Raw genomic sequence first — 17,669 nt, 5'->3', positions numbered from 1 at the left:
AAGAAACACAGATTACCATGCTGCTGACAACAGCAGAAGCAGACAAAATTTAGAAGGACACGCAGCAAATGGACACAAAGAACAGACAACTGGGGTGGAGGTAGGGGTGGGGGTGAAGGGATAGAGAAATAAAATAGAATAAAATCTTTAAAAAAAATAATAAGATAGGGCTAAACTTTGTGAAATAGTCAATTTTGCATCCATGAGGAGGTCTAATTTTTCCTTGCACAGTGGATTTTAACAATCAAAATTTTAGACTAGGCAACTACCTTGTGAAAAATTCAGAAGTTATTGTGGACTGTATTTTCAGAAGCAACTAAAACAACCAGGTAAAGTTAAAGGAATAAGGAGCCCTGGGTGATCATAATTCAATAAAATCTGGGTTTCATCTGTGAAATATCTTAAATTTCTATCATTGTTTCATTGGGCTGCAGAGGAACTGTCAACATACAGATAGCGTTCATGTTAAGAGTTGGTTTCACTTCATGTAAACCTGGAATATAGTTAATAGGACAGTTATTAAAATATTCTTTCATCAATTATAATAAATATACTACTGAAAGGAGTTAAATAAGTGTAGTATAGGGGAACTCTATACATGATTTTTATGTAATCCTACAAAAAGTTTAATCTTTAAGGTATGATTTATATAAAATTTAATTTTCCTACTGTAAGTGTAAAATTCAATGATTTTTAGTAAGTTTAGAGTTGTACAAGCATTCCACAATCCAGTTTTAAAATGTTTTCATCGCTCAAAATGTCCCTCTTGCCCATTAGCAGTCAATCTTCATTTCCGTACCAGCCCACTCCTCTACTTTCTGTCTACATATTTGTCTTTTCTGGACGTGTCATAAATGAAATCATACAGTATGTGATCTTTTGCATCTGGCTTCTTTCACTCAGCATAATGTTTTCAAGGTTCATTCATCCTGTAGCAGTTATCAAGAGTCCATTCCTTTTTATTGCTGAAAATACAGGTCTGTGGACATGCTTTTTCATTTCTCTTGGATATATACCTCGGAGTGGTCATTCATGGTAAATTTGTGAATAACTTTTTAAAGGACTACCATACTGTTTTCCAACATGACTGTGCTATTTTACGTTCCCACTAGCAATGTAGGCAGGTATCAGTTTTCCCACATTTTCACCAATACAGTCATATCTTGGTACTCAACTGCTTTGAAATCTCGTCAGATTTGGTACTCAGCGCATCTTGATGTGAAAATTTGTCTGGTGTCGTTTGTTTGGTGCTTGATGCACAAGCTGGATCTTGTGGGTTGCCTCGTGACACTCCCCTTTCCAGCCTCAGCAAAGGGCCGTGCGTTCGTCATGCAAGAGCGCTTGCCCTGTGCACTCAGTGCAGCCTTGTCTTAGTGCCTGGCGTCATTTTGTGTATTTTTGAGTTATTCTTCCTCATCATGGGTCCTAAGAAAATGAGCAGTGATAGCACTGAGCAGAAAAGAAAATTTCTTTGCACCACCATTGAGCAAAAAAGAAGAAATAATAGATAAATATGAGAGTATAAGAATGGTATTCCCGTTCCTGATCTTGCTAGGGAATACGATATGCCCAGAACAATAGTTCCCGCCATCCTTAAGAATAAAGAAGCAATTTTTTTAAAAAGGCTGATGTTGTAAAAGGAGTTAAAGCAGTAACAAAGCAGTGTCCCCAAATACTCGAAGTTGAAAAGCGGTTATTGATTTGGGCAAATGAGAAGCAATTAGCGGGCGACTGTATCAGAAGCCATCTTATGTGAAAAAGCGAAAGTGTTGCATGCTGGTCTTTTTTTTTTTCCTAAGATTTATTTATTTTTTCTTTGCCCCCCAGTCCCTCTCCCCCACACTGCTGTTTTTGCTGTCTGTGTCCATTCGCTGTGTGATCTTCTGTATCTATTTCTCCTTTTGCCTCTCTTCTCATCTTTCTCCTCTAGGATTTCCCAGGGCTCGATTCTCAGTCCTCTGATGTGGAAAGGGGTTCCCTGTCAATTGTGCCCCCTCAGTTCCTGGTCTCTGCTGCGCTTCACCTTGACTCTCCCCTTCATCTCTCGTTGCGTCATCATCTTGCTGCGTGACTCATTTGCGTGGGCACTGGCTCACTGCACAGGCACGCTTTCTCTTCTTTTTCACCAGGAGGCCCCAGGGATCGAACCTGGGTCCTCCCATATGGTAGGTGGAGGCCCCATCACTTGAGCCACATCTGCTTCCCCGATCTTTTGAAAAACAAACCAGAACTGAGTGATGAGAGTGTTGAGGTTTTTAGGGCCAGCCACAGCTGGTTTGATAATTTTAAAAAGAGGACCAGCCTCCATTGTGTTGTGAGGCATGGCGAGGCAGCAAATGCTAATGGGAGAGAGTATAAACTACAATGTAAACTATAATCCATGCGGCACAGCACTGCTCCAGAATGTATTCATCAAGTGCTATGAATGTGCCTCACTGCTGAAAGAGGTTGTTGATGTGGGAGGAGTGGGGGAGGAGAGTATATGTGAAAGTCTTGTATTTTTTAATGTAATATTTTGTGTGTGATCTATATATCTGAAAAAAAAAAAGCAGAAAAAAAAAATAGAGCAACCCACCAACTTCCCCTCCCATCTCTTCTCTAACCCCACCCAAGGTACAGCCAGACATTTATTTTTTTAAGCCAGTAAAAAGAATTTATTGAGAATGAGGAAAAGAACAGAACTTGCTGAGAAATGGGAGAGAAGGCTAGAAATACACACTGGGATTTGTTGTGAGCTCCTCTAGGCAGAGAGCCCAGACATTTTGTTAAATGAAGGATTTAAAATTTCTAAGCAATGTAGGGGAAAATCTACCTTTTATTTTTTCCATACCATTTTCTGTTAAGTAAGTCTAATTCCTACAAGAAAATAAAACACCAAGAATTTTAAAAAGAAAAAAAAAAAAAGGCTGCTGATGAATTCATCAGAGAATTTCAAGACTACGTAGAGGCTGAGGGTTTTATCCCCACCAAGTTTTTACCTGTGATGAGACCAGGGGTTTTTTTGGAAAAAATGCCAAGTAGAAACTACATCACAGAAGAGGAGAAGACATTACCAGGCCAGAATCTGTGGCTGAAGCTGAGACTCAGAGCCTTGGAAGGGTGTGAGGCTGGCCCGAGCCTGCAGGTGCAGGGGGTGCAGCTGTGCAGGAGGGTGTGTCTTTGGGCCATTCCCTGGTCTGGAGGTCGGTGCTGCTGATGTGGAGGAGTCAGTGGAGGAACATGGTGAGGAGTCAGCACTGAGGAGCTGCCGGAACTACAGAAGGAGCAGCAGCTAGAGGGGGCTGAAGAGAGTTCTTCAGATGAGGAGGTAAGGCAGGATGTCCCCAGTTCCTTGGTAAGAGAAATGTGTGCAAAACTGGCGGAAGTTCAAAACTTTGTGGAGAAGTACCATCTGGACAAAGTTCTGACAAGGAGAAATATGAATTTGTTGAATGACCAAAAATTTCATACTTCTGAGAAATTCTGAAAAGAAGACAGAAGCAGTCCTCATTGGATAAGTTTTTAGTGAAGGTGACAGAGTGTGTCCAAGCCTGTGGTGCAAGTTGAAAAAAGGGAGAAAAGAGAAAGAACACCTGCAGAGCAAGTGCCCGATGCTCTATTGGAGGGGACTCTCCTTCCAAGCAGCCCTCCAAGGAGCCTCTCCTCCTCACACTCTCCCACCAGCCATTGGCCAGGGACTCTTCTCAGTGCTGGTAAAGTGAAGTTTTTATTTTAGTTAAAGTATTTATTAATTTTTAGGTTTATTTCTCACATAATGGTATACAACCCTACCATTTACATATTGCCTAAAAAGTGTGCACATTAAATTTATTTACGTTACTCCTTATGGGAAAAATTTGTTTGGTACTTGTCATGTCTCCTGGAACCAGTTAGTGGTGAGTGGGAAACGGACTTGGCCCAGTGGTCAGGGTGTCCGTCTACCACATGGGAGGTACACAGTTCAAACCCCGGGCCTCCTTGACCCGTGTGGAGCTGGCCCATGCGCAGTGCTGATGCACACAAGGAGTGCCCTGCCACGCAGGGGTGTCCCCCGCGTAGGGGAGCCCCACGCGCAAGGAGTGCGCCCCATAAGGAGAGCCGCCCAGCGCGAAGGAGGGAGCAGCCTGCCCAGGAATGGCGCTGCACACACGGAGAGCTGACACAACAAGATGACGCAACAAAAAGAAACACAGATTCCCATGCTGCTGACAACAACAGAAGCAGACAAAGAACATGCAGCAAATAGACACAGAGATCAGACAATTGGGGCCGGGGGGGAGGAGAGAAATAAATAAATAAATAAGTAAATAAATCTTAAAAAAAAAAATTAGTGGTGAGTACTGAGAAACCACTGTACTTACCTGCCTCTTTTATTATAGACATTCTAGTGGGTATGAAGTTGCATCTCATTGCAGCTTTAATTGGCATCTCCCTGAAGACTAATGATGTTGCACATCTGTGCTCATTAGACATTCATGTCTTTGATAAAATGTCTTCAAATATTTTGTCCATTTAAGAATTGGGTTTTATCTTATTAAGTTATGAGTTCATTATATATTCTGGATTTTTTTTCTCTAAGATTATGGCTTGTGTTTTCATTTTATAATAATGATCTTTGAATTACAAATGATTTTAATTTTGATGAAGTGCTGTTTATCAATTTTCTTTATGGATTGTCTTTTAGCCTAATCAACATCAAAAGGGTTTAGACCTCTATTTTCTTCTAGAAGTTGAATAGCTCTTGCATGTAGGTCTGGAATCCATTTTGAGTTAATTTCTTGGGTATATATCAGTCTAAAGTCACTTTTTGCATGTGGACATGCGATTATCTTTCTTCTGCTTATTGAAGAGACTTTCCCTATTAAATTGCCTTGGCCCTTTTTTCAAGTATTGATTGGCCACAAATGTAGTATTTATTTCTGGACTCTCAATGTTGAGTCATTGAGCCATATGTCTTTCCTTGTGCCGGCGCCACACTGTAGATACACACTGTAGCTTTAGAGCACTGGTTTTCAACCAAGTGGTAGTGATTTTTGTCCCTTCCCCACAGGGACATTTGGCAATATCTGAAGGCATTTTGATCTGTGGTGACTGGGGTGGTGCTTCTGGTGGGTTGAGTGCTACATATCATACAATACACAGTGCTGCCCCCACAGAAAGAGCGATCTCGTCCACGTGTCAGTAGCGTCCAGATGAGAAACCCCGCTGTAGAGAAACTTAGGAAATTGGGAACTCTAAGTCCTCCACTTGGTTTTCCTTTTACAAACTGTTTTAATTATTCTGGGTTCTTTGCATTTTAATTTAAATTTTAGAATCACTTTGTCAATTACTGCAAAAAAAAAAGCCTGTTTACATTTTCATAGGGATTACATTGAATCTGTAGACCAATTTGGAGAGAATTGCTTTCTTCACAACATTGGATTTTACAAACCATCAACATGGAAAGTCTCTCCATTTATTTAGATCTCTGCTTTCTCTCAGCAGTGTATTCTAATTTTTAGTGTACAAGTCTTGCGCTTGTTTGTTAAATTTATTTTTAAATTTTATTATTTTTGATGCTTTTATGGATGGAATTGTTTTCTTAATTTCATTCACAAATTATTCATCTCTAGTATATAGAAGTACAATTTATTTTGTGTATTGATCTTGTACCTTGTGATCTTGCTGAAACAACTTATTCGTTCTAATGGGGTTTTTTTTTTTTTTTTTTTGGTTTTGTTTTGTGTATTCCTTACAATTTTCTCCACAAAGTATAATCTTGTCTGTAAATAAAGATAATTTTACTTTTTCCTTTCCCCACCTGGATGCCTTTCGTTTCTTTCTCTTTTTTCCTTTTCTCTTTTAAATGCATTGCACTAGCTGGAACCTCCAGTACAATGTTGAACAGAAGTGGGGAAAGCTGCCCTTCTTGCCTCGGTCCTGACCGTGGGAGAAGCCCCTGGTCTTTGGCCATTACGTTTGGTACTCGCTATAGATTTTTCATAGATGCCCTCTATCCATTTCAGAAAGCTCCTTCCTCTTCCTCTTTCAGTTTATTGAAAGTTTTTATCATCAGTGGTGTGGGATTTTGTCAAGTGCCTTTTCCATATCCGTCCAGATGATCATGTGTTTTCTTGTCTTTTATTCTACTAATATGGCATAGTTAATGAATTTTTGGCCGTCTAACATTGAACTCCTGGGATAAATCCCCCACTTGGTCATGGTGTACAGTGCTTTTTTATGTTACTGGATTTGGTTTGATATTTTTAATGATTTTGCATCTATATTCATAAGGGATATTGTGCATTGCTTTCTTCTCTTTAATCTTTAGTATCAGGATAGTGTTGGTTCTTATAAAATGAATTGGGAAGCATTTCTTCCTATATCTTCTTGACCTGTTTGTTTGGGTGGCTGATTGAAACCTGGACCAAAAGATGGCCTAGCATGTCTCAGGTTGAGATGCCTGATTTGCCCTGGTATAGAGTGGAAGAGGGAATTCAAAGGCTTAGGGAGGCTGGGACGCTAGAATGGATTTACCATTTAATACCTGCCCACCCACCCCAACAATGTCCAGAGGACACACTGTTAACCAGGACAGACTAACTGTTTTCCCTGAATTGCTCTGTGGTCCCTCTTCTCTGCAGTCCAGGTATTACTGTAGGGAGGGCTGTGATGGAATTAGAATCCTCAAACATTGTGGGGATGGTTGGATCTTGGGCCGGTAAAGTCAAGTGTCAGTGGATAATCGCCAAGGACGAGGTGGGTGTGGGTGCTGTGATGGAAGGCAGACTCAGCAACAATCAAAGGAGTCTGAGTCGCAGAGTTATGGCGTTGGCTCATGGAGTCCATAGAAGTAAAATAGATGGGCAGGCTGCTAAATTCCTTCTGGATCTGTATAAGCAGAAGAGTGAACAAAACCCTAAGTCGAATTACAAACACAGAGAATCACAGCCCCTTAGTCAAGTCCCAGACTTGAGACAGTTTGCAGACCCAGAGCCCCCTGAATGAGGAGAAGGCCAGGTGCCCTTGGGAAGGGCCCTGCCGAACATTTATACTGTTAATCTTCCTCCCCCCTTTCCCCAAGGAGACCTACAGCCTTTGACCAAGTAACTATGCACTGGGAAAGGGAAACGACCAGACACTGCAGGGGTTATTAGACACTGGCTCAGAAGAGACATTAATTCCAGGAGACCCAAAATGCCACTGTGTTCCCCTAGTCAGGTGTCAGGTGATTGGTGGAGTTTTAGCTCAGGCCCGTCTCACAGTTGGTCCAGTGGGTCCTCAGACCCACTCTGTGGTTATTTCCCCAGTTGCAGAATGCGTAATTGGGACAGACACACTCAGTAACGGGCAGAACCCCCACACTGGACCCCTGACTGTGGAGTGGGGGCGTTATGGTTGGAAAGGCCAAGTGGAAGCCACGAGAACTGCCCCTGCCTAGCAAGACAGTGAACCAAAACCACCTGGAGTCCCGAAGCCGCAGCCGCCGAGTCTGGGTCCAAGCCCCGCGTGCAGCAGACGCCCGCTCCACATGTAGTCCCGGTTCCTTCCCATCCCAAGGACCAGCTGATTCAGAATCTCCTTAAGGAAGAACAGGTCCCTCAGAATAAGATTACAGTTGTTGGGGTTGGTGCTGTGGGCATGGCCTGCGCCATCAGTATCCTGATGAAGGCACTGGCAGATGAATTTGCACTTGTGGATGTCATGGAAGACAAGCTGAAGGGAGAGATGATGGCTCTCCACCATGGCACCCTTTTCCTTAGAACACCAAAAATCGTCTCTGGCAAAGACTATATACAGTGTGCCTGCAAACTCCAGGCCGGTTATTACCACAGCTGGGGCTCATCAGCAAGAGGGAGAAAGCCGTCTTAATTTGGTCCAGCAAAATGTGAACATCTTTAAATTTATCATTCCCAATGTTGTAAAATACAGTCCAAACTGCAAGTTGCTTGTTGTTTCCAATCGAGTGGATATATTGACCTACGTGGCTTGGAAACGAAGTGACTTTCCCAAAAACCGTGTTATTGGAAGTGGTTGCCATCTGGATTCAGCCCAATTCCGTTACCTAATGGGGGAGAGGCTGGGAGTTCACCCAACAAGTTGTCATGGCTGGGTCCTTGGGGAACATGGAGACGCTGGTGTGCCTGTGTGGAGTGCAGTGAACGTTGCTGGTGTCTCCTTGAAAAATCTGCACCCTGAGTTAGGCACTGATGCAGATGAGGAACAGTGGAAGGAGGTTCACAAACAGGAGGATGACAGTGTGCTTATGAGCTGATCACACTGAAAGGCTATACCTCCCGGGCCATTGGGTTATCTGTGGCAGATTTGGCAGAAAGTATAGTGCAGAATCTTAGACATGTCCATCCGGTTTCCACCATAATTAAGCAAATCTATGGAATAAAAGATGACGTCTTCCTTAGTGTTCCTTGCATCTTGGGACAGAATGGAATTTCAGATGTTGTCAAGGTGACTCTGACTCCTGAAAAAGAGGCCCATTTGAAGAAGAGTGTGGATACACTTTGGGGGATCCAAAAAGAGCTAGCAATTTTAAAGTAGTACCACTTCATTGTTTAGGCTACAACAGGATTTTAGTTGGGGGTTGTTCCAGTTCTTTTTATCTGATCTGGGATTACAGAAGTAATATTAAGATGACCTAGGAAAAAAAGTTAGACATAGGAATGGTTCATAAAACCCTAAAGCTATTTCCTGATACTGAAGATGGTACCTATCTTGCATAGTCCCAAACTGGTTATATAAAATAGTTTATGTCTGAGGCACCAGTGCCATTGCACATCCTGCAGTTGCCTTTCAAACCAGAAGAATGTGTGTGGTTACTGTGTGATTTATACCTTCTGGTTCCTTCACCAAACATGCCTAGTCCAACTTCTTTCCTCCCAGTCAATCACATCCTGAACTCCAGTGTGTAAATCCAACATTGCATGTCTTGTGCATAACTATTTTAAAGGATCTTATTTTGTGTACCAAATGTATCAAAGTAGTGTACATTGCCATATAATGTAAAAAAAAAAAAAAAAGATCTACCTATTACAATGCAACCAACTGTTCAAGTGTTGTACCTCAAAAATGTCAAATAAACCATGAAGTTTATTATAATGTCTATTTCATTAAAATTTTGAGAGCCATTAGGCTATTATTCTTGGGAAAAAAACAAAACACACACACACAAAACACCAACTGGATTCCTGGAGGAATTGCAGAGATTAGTGCCACTGTTGAGACTTGAAGGATTCAGGGGTGATGATTCCCACCACATCCCCATCCAACACTCCTATTTAGCCTGTGCAGAAAACAGATGGATCTTGAAGGATGACAGTAGATTATACTGTAAACTTAAACAGGTGGTGACTCCAGTCGCAGCTGCTGTCCAAGATGTGGTATCATTGCTTGAGCAAATCAACACGTCCCCTGGTACCTGGTATGCAGCTATCCATCAGGCAAATGCTTTTATCTCAATTACCATTAGTAAGGCAATTGTATTTAAGATTATTTTCAACTGGCAAGGCCAGCATATACCTTCACTGTCCTGCCCTAGGGGTGTTCAACTCTCCAACCCTGTATAATATTGTCTGCAGGGATCTTGATCATCTCTCCCTCCCACGAGACATCACACTGCTCCATTATAATGATGATATCATGTTGCTAGAACCTTACAAGTAAGAAGCAGCAGAGACTCTAGACTTATTGGTAAGGCATATGCGTGAGAGAGGATGGGAGATAAATCCAACAAAAATACAGGGGCCTTTGACCTTGGTGAAATTTCTAGGTGTCAAGTGGTATGGGGCATGTTGAGATATCCCTTCTAAGGTGAAGGATAAGCTGTTGCCTCTGGCCTCTCCTGTAACCAAAAAAGAGGCACAACGCTTAGTCTGTTTGGATTTTAGAGACAACACATTCCCATTTGGGTGTGCTACTCTGGCCCATTTACCGGGTGACCAGAAAAGCTGCTAGTTTTGAAAGGGGACCAGAAAAAGAGGAGGCTCTGCATCAGGTCCAGGCTGCTGTGCAAGCTGCACTACCACTTGGGCCATATGACCCAGCAGATCCAATGGTGCTGGCAGTGGCAAATAGAGATGCCGTCTGGAGCCTTTGGCAGGCCTCTATTGGAGAATCACAACGCAGACCCTTAGGATTTTGGAGCAAAGTCCTGCCATCCTTTGCAGCTAACCACTCTCCCCTTTTGAGAAACAACTTTTGGCCTGCTACCCGGCCTTATAGATACTGAATGCTTAACCATGAGCCATCAAGTTACCATGAGACCTGAGTTGCCTATCATGAGCTGGGTATTGCCTGACCCACTAAACCATAAAGTTGGGCGTGCACAGCAGCACTCCATCATAAAGTGGAAGTGGTATACACGAGGTAGGGCTCGAGCGGGTGCTGAAGGCACACGTAAGTTACATGAGGAAGTAGCCCAGATGCCCATGGCCACCACCCCTGCCGTGTTACCTTCTCTTTCCCAGCCCACAGCTTTGGCCTCTTGGGGAGTCTCTTACAATCAGTTGACTGAGGAAGAGAAAACCTGGGCCTGGTTTACAGATGGTTCTGCATGATATGCAGGTACTACCCAAAAGTGGACAGCTGCAGCACTGCAGCCCCTTTCTGGGATATCCCTGAAGGACAGTGGTGAGGGCAAATCCTCCCAGTGGACAGAACTTGGAGCAGTGCACCTGGTTGTTCATTTTGCTTGGAAGAAGAAATGACCCAAGGTGCATTTGTACATTGATTCATGGGCTGTTGTTGATGGTTTGGCTGGATGGTGAGGGACTTTGAAGGAACATGATTGGAAAATTGGTGACAAAGAGGTCTGGGGAAGAGGTATATGGATAGACTTTTCTGAGTGGGCAAAGAACATGAAAATATTTGTGTCCCACATGAATGCTCACCAGAAGGTCACCAGCAGAGGAAGATTTTAATAATCAAGTAGATAAGATGACCTGCTCTGTGGCCAATGCTCAGCCTCTCCCTAGCCACTCCTGTCATTGCCCAGTGGGCTTATGAACAAAGTGGCCATGGAGGTAGGGATGGAGGTTACTCATGGGCTCAGCAACATGGACTTCACCTTACCAAGGCTGACTTGGCTACAGCCACTGCTAAGTGCCCAATCAGCCAGTCGCTGAGACCCACGCTCAGCCCCTGATAAGGCACCTTTCCTCGAGGTGACCAGCCTGCTACCAGGTGGCAGGTTGACTACATTGGACAATTTCCACCATGGAGGGGGCAGTGATTTGTTTTAACTAGAATAGACATATACTCCAGATATGTGTTTGCATTCCTGTATGCAATGCTTCTTCCAAAACTACCATCCATGGACTTTCTGAATTTCTTAGCCAGTGCTATGGCATCCTACACAGCATTGTTTCTGATCAAGGAACCCATTTCATGGCAAATGATGTGTGGGAATGGGCACCTGCCCATGGAATTCACTGGTCTTACCATGTTCTCCATCACTCTGAAGCAGCTGGATTGATAGAATGGTGGAATGGCCTTTTGAAGACTCAATTACAGTGCCAACTAGGTGGCAATACCTTGCAGGGCTGGGGCATTGTTCTCCAGGAGGCTGTGTATGCTCTAAGTCAGCATCCACTCTATGGTGCTGTTTCTCCCATTACCAGGATCCATGGGTCCAGGAATCAGGGGATGGAAATGGAGTGAACCACTCACTATGACTCCTAGTGACCCATTAGGAAAATTTTTGCTTCCTGTCCCTGCAACCTCAAACTCTGCTGGTCTACAGGTTTTAGTCCCAAAGGAGGGATGCTGTCACCAGGGAGCACAACAATGATTCCATTGAACTGGCAGTTAAAACTGCCACCTGGCCACTTTAGGCCCCTCTTACCTCTGAATCAACAGTTAAAGAAGGGAATTACTGTCCTGGTTGGGGTGATTGATCCTGACTATCAAGGTGAAATAAGACTGCATCTACATAATGGGGGTAAAGATTTTGTCTGGAACACAGGAGATCATCTTGGGCATCTCCTAGTACTGCCATGTCCTATGATTAAAGTCAATGGAAAATCGCAACAACCCAATCCAAGCAGGACTAGCAATGACCAGAATCTTCAGGAATGAAAGTTTGGGTCACCCTACCAGGCAAAGAACCATGGCCAGCTGAGATGCTTGCTGAGGGTAATGGGAACATGGAAGAAGAAAGTAATAAATATGAACTTTGACTATTTAACCAGTTACAGAAACAAGGACTGTAATAGTCTTTCATCTTTCTTCCTTGTTTTGTTATGATTGTGTATGTACATAAAATGAATATGTACATAAAATGAAGTTGTTTTCTTCCCTAAACCTTTCCCTTACCATATGACAAGTTGTATTAGTTTCACATCATAATATTTAAGGATGTCAAGTTTAAGAGTGACCATTACCCAAGGACTTGCACCCTATTCTGTAAGGAGTTAATGTGTTGCTGGTTATATGCAGGACAGTTGAATTTTCTTAGGTGTAAATATATATATGCATGTCTGTTATTGTTTTTACTTAGAGACTAAGTATGGTTTAAGGTGATTTGTATGGTTGCCAGGGTGTCAAAGGATGGACTGTGATGGTTAGCCTAACGTGTCAACTTAGCCAGGTAATTGTGCCCAGTTGTTTGGTCAAGCAAGCACTGGGCTAACTGTAATACAAGGACATCTATGGACTTTAGTCATCAGTGAGTTTACTGCATAGATTCCAGTAGATCGTAATTACATCTATGATCAATGAAGGAGATTGCGGCCAGCAATGAGTGGAGTTTTATCCAATCAGTTGAAGGCCTTAAAAGGGGAAGTGATTTCAGCATTCAGGGGGAATTTCCCAGCTTGTCTTTGGACAGCCAACGTCTCCCAGGAACTCATCAAGGACCTTCACTGGACTTTCATCAGAGCCCCTGGTTTGCAGTCGGCCTGCGGAACCTGGACTTGTGCATCCCCACAGTCACGTGAGAGAATTTTATCAAATCTCATAGCTATTTACAGATATCTCCTATTGATTCTGTTTCCCTAGAGAACCCTGACTAACACAGCTACTAATTATAGTCCATAGTTAGTAGTACTACTTTGACTATGCTCTTTCATAATTCATTACAAATGTTTCACTACAATGCAAGGCATTGGTGGTGGAGTGCTATATGGGAGCCCTGTATGATGATAAGCTTGTTTGTTTTGTAAGTTCAGAACTTTTCCTATACACTTATTGTTTAGGTTTATTCATGCATGAATGATAAACTTCAGTAGAAGTTTTTAAGTGGAAAAAAAATAAATTCTTTACTGGAATTTACAGATGAAGCTCTCTGGACCTGGGATTTTCTTGTGGAAAGATATTTAATTAATTAAATTTCTTTGATTGTTATAACTTATTATTTTCTTTTTTTTAAAAATTAATTTATAGAAATATATCATCCAAAAACAAACATATATAATAAGTGTATGGTAATAGTTGTAAAACAAACATATATAACATCATACAGGACTCTCATAACTTAACCCTACCTTTTTAACTAATGATTAAAGAGCATTGTTAAAATATTACTACTAACCAAAGTATTTTTCCCCCAACTCTTCCTATTATTATTATCTTTATATCATTTATATATGAACATTCATAAACAAGTATATAGTAAAAGTTGTAGATTTACAAAGCAAACATGCATAACATTATACAGGGTTCACATACATCAATCCTCCACCAACACCTAGCATTGCCGTGAGATGTTTGTTACAAATTATGAAAGAATATTGTCAAAATCTTACTACTAATTATAGTCCTTTCCTTACATTTGGTGGGTTTTCCCCAACCCGCCCTATTATTATTTTTTAAATATATTTTTTATGACAGAAGTTGTAAACTTATAAAACAATCATGCACATGTGCAGAATTCCCAAACAACACCCCTTCATCAACACACCACACTGTGGTGGAACATGTGTTATAGATAAGATAATATCATCTGATTGTTACCATGTCCAGAGTATGCATTTGGTTCATATTTTCCATACTGCCTCATTACCAACACAGTACATCTTTGGCATAAATGCAAGAATATTATATTATTACTTCTAACCACAGTCCATAGGTCACTCTGGTTGCATTTTTCCCATGTGTGCCCAACACCCTTCAGTAGTGATGGACATTTGCTCTAGCTAACAAAGGACACTCTTGCATCTGTACCATCAACCACAATTCTCATCCACCTCTTGGTTTACTGTGTTATTCTGTTCCTAGATTATTCTCTAGCATTCTGTCAATTGGCATTTACATCCCTAGACTACCATTTTCAGCCACATCCCCATTTATAAACTACCTATTTCTCACTATTTGTTAGCATCCATTCTATGAATTTCCACACTTTTACAGTAAAGCTAATTAAAACTTCTACATACATTAAACATCAATAGTCCATCTCAGTTCTTCTCTTATCTTCTTTAAGAATCCACCACCTACCACCAGGTCTTGAAGATATTTTCCTAAAATTTCTTCTAGAAGTTTTCCAGTTCTTGCTTTTATTTTTAGGTTTTTGATCCATTTTGAGTTAATTTTTGGATAAGGTGTGAGATAGAGGTCCTCTTTCCTTCTTTTGGCTGTAGATATCTAGTTCTTTCAGCACCATTTTGCTGAATGGACTGTTCTGCCTGAGCTGTGCAGGTTTGACAGGCTAGTCAAAAATCACTTGACCATACCTGTGAGGGTCTGTTTCTGAACCATCAATTTGGTCCCATTGGTCTATGTGACAGTCTTTATGCCAGTACCATGCTGTTTTTACCACTATAGCTAGGTAATATGATATAAAGTCCAGAGATGAAGGTTTGCTTTTCCTTTTTATGATGTTTCTGGCTATTCAGGACTCCTTACCTACCCAAATAAATTTGATAATTGTGTTTTCAATTTTTTTTTTAATGCTGGCAGAAGTTTTATCAGGGTTGCATTAAATCAGTAAATCAATCTGAGTAGAATTGACATCTTAATGATATTTAGTCTTCTTGAGCATGGAATGTTCTCCCAGTTATTTAGGCCTTTTTTTGGTTTATTTAACACTGAGTTGCAGTTTTCTGAATACAAATGCTTTACATCATTGGTTAAGTTTATTCCTGACTATTTGAGTTTTATCTGTCATATTTTATTTTCACCATTTTTTTGACACTTTCAGTTCCTTTTATTGATATAATCTTCATTTCTAGACTCTCTTCCAGGCCCTCTCTCCTCTCTTTTCTTTTCAGGCTCTAGTGCACCCTTTAGTATTTCCTGAAAATCTGGTCTCTTGCTTAGAAATTCAGTTTCTGTTTATCTGTGAATATTCTAATTTCACCCTCATTGTTGAAAGACAGTCTTGCTGGATATAAAATTCTTGGCTGGAAATTTTTCTCTTGTAGTATCTTAAGTATATCAGACCACTGTCTTCCTGCCTCCATGGTTTCTGGTGAGAAATCAGCACTTAATCTTATTGGGTATCCCTTATATATTATGCATGGCTTTTCTCTTGCTGTTCTCAGAATTCTCTCTTTGTCTTTGGCAGTTGACATTCTGATCAGTATGTATCTAGGAGTTGGTCTATTTGAATTTTTTTGGACAAGAGAACATTGTGCTTCTTGGCCATGGATATCTATGTCCTTCAATAGGGTTGGGAAATTTTCTACCATTATTTCTTCAAATATTCCTTCTGCCCCTTTTCCCTTCTCTTCTCCTGAGATACCCATGACACATATGTTTGCATGCCTTTTGCTGTCATTTAGTTCCCTGAGACCTTGTTCAATTGTTTCTATTCTTTTCTTCATCTGTTCTTTTGTATGTTCACTTTCAGAGGCCATTTCTTCAAGCTTGCCAATCTTTTTCTTCTGCCTCCTCAAATCTGCTATTATATGATTCCAATGTTTTTAAAATTTCATTTATTGTACCTTTCATTTCCATAAGATCTGCTACTTTTCTATGTATGGTTTCAAATTCTTTGTGCTTATCCAGTTTCTTCTTTTTTTTCTCTTTTTTTTAAGATTTATTTATTTATTTAATTCCCCCCCCCCCCCCGGTTGTCTGTTCTCTGTGTCTATTTGCTGTGTCTTGTTTCTTTGTCCGCTTCTGTTGTCGTCAGTGGCATGGGAAGTGTGGGTGGCACTATTCCTGGGCAGGCTGCACTTTCTTTCGCGCTGGGCGGCTCTCCTTACGGAGCGCCCTCCTTCCACGTGGGCTCCCCTACATGAGGGACACCCTTCGTGGCACAGCACTCCTTGCGCACATCAGCACTGCGCATGGGCCAGCTCCACATGGGTCAAGGAGGCCCAGGGTTTGAACCGCGGACCTCCCATGTGGTAGACGGATGCCCTAACCACTGGGCCAAGTCTGTTTCCCCAGTTTCTTCTTAATATCCTTAATCTTTTTAGCCATCTCATTGAATTTATTAAGGAGATTTGTTTGAACATCTATGATTAGTTGTCTCAACTCCTTTATGTCATCTGGAGTTTTATCTTGTTCCTTTAACTGGGCCATATCTTCCTGCTTCTTGGCGTGGATTGTAATTTTTTTGTTGGTGTCTTGGCTTCTGGCTTACTAAAGTACTTATTCTGGTTGCAGTTTTTCCCTTTAGTTTAGAACTTCCTGCCCTTTCTCCCTTGCTGGTTGTGCACTAGGAGTCAGGCATGTAGTTGGTACTGTAAGCTGTGGGGGCTCAAGCTGCCCTCATTGTGCCAGGGACCAATGAATCTTCTCCCAACTTTCTCCTTTGCCAGAGGTAGGGACGGAGTTACAGCTGTGTGGAATAATCCAAGTCATGCAGGCCTACACTGTAGTTGCCCAGAGACACTGATGAAACTTCACACCCCTTTGTCTTCTGCCTGTGGCAGGGATGGAGCTGCAGGTGTGGGCAGCTATCTTTGCGGTGCGGGTCCAAGATGACTGCAGTTGCCCCAGTAGACTTCTGATTATTCAGTCTGTGCAGTGAGATGTACCTGCAGTTACCTGGATAGGCTGGTGCAGGGCCCACCAGCCTCCTCCCTGCCAGAGGTGGGGCAGAAGCCTAGGCTAGGACTGCCAGCCGATCTGGGTGAAAGAAACCGGTTCCTACCATTACTGTGATTTTTGGTCCCAGCTTCCCCTCAGCCTGGGGGTGGAGTGAAAAACGGCAGCCACCGGCCTCTTTCCAACTTGGGCAGATTCACACCCCAGCTGTTTCTAGGGTTTTTCCTTAGTCATCTAAGTCTCCCAATCAGTAGCTGAAATCAGCAGCCAACTCTCTCCTCCTCCCCTGTTTTTGGGAAATGGAGCTTCTAATTCCAGCCACAGAACAGGTCCTGGGGTGACTTGTGCTGCCAGAGTAGGATAATCACTTGCTTCAGTGACTTGGCAGGTAATTTCCCAGAGAGGCTGGCACAGGTCCCCACAGCTTCCTCCCTACTGGAGGTGGTGCTGAGGCCTAGGCTAGAGCTGCAACGCAATCTGGATGGGAAGAAGCCAGTCCCCACCAGCACTGGGATCCTCAGTCCGCCCCACTTCCCCTCGTGCCAGGCATGGAGTTAAAATGGCGGCTCCCAGCCTCTTTCTGACTTGGACAGGCTCAGACTTTAGCTGTTCTCAGGATTATACTTTAGCCCGCTGAATTTACTCATCAGTAGCTGAAGTTGATGCCCAACCCTCTGTCTTCCTCCCTGGTTTTGGGGAAGTGGAGCTTTCAATTCCAGCCATGGAACAGCTCCTGAGGTGGCTTGTGCCTCCAGTGGAGG

At 42.3% G+C, this 17,669-nt stretch overlaps 1 protein-coding gene and 1 pseudogene across 1 annotated transcript in view; both read left to right on the top strand.

Annotated features, from left to right (window-relative positions):
* MAN1A2 (mannosidase alpha class 1A member 2) overlaps nucleotides 1-17,669 on the top strand; it is a 254,045-nt gene that overhangs the window by 200,087 nt on the left and 36,289 nt on the right. The window lies entirely within an intron of this gene.
* On the top strand, nucleotides 7,538-8,623 carry LOC101414047 (L-lactate dehydrogenase A chain pseudogene; annotated as a pseudogene).

This window comes from Dasypus novemcinctus, chromosome 9 (genome assembly GCF_030445035.2).
Source record: "Dasypus novemcinctus isolate mDasNov1 chromosome 9, mDasNov1.1.hap2, whole genome shotgun sequence".
Taxonomy (NCBI): Eukaryota; Metazoa; Chordata; class Mammalia; order Cingulata; family Dasypodidae; genus Dasypus; species Dasypus novemcinctus.
Note: the sequence above shows the minus strand (reverse complement) of the source record. Positions and strands in the feature narration are given on the sequence as shown.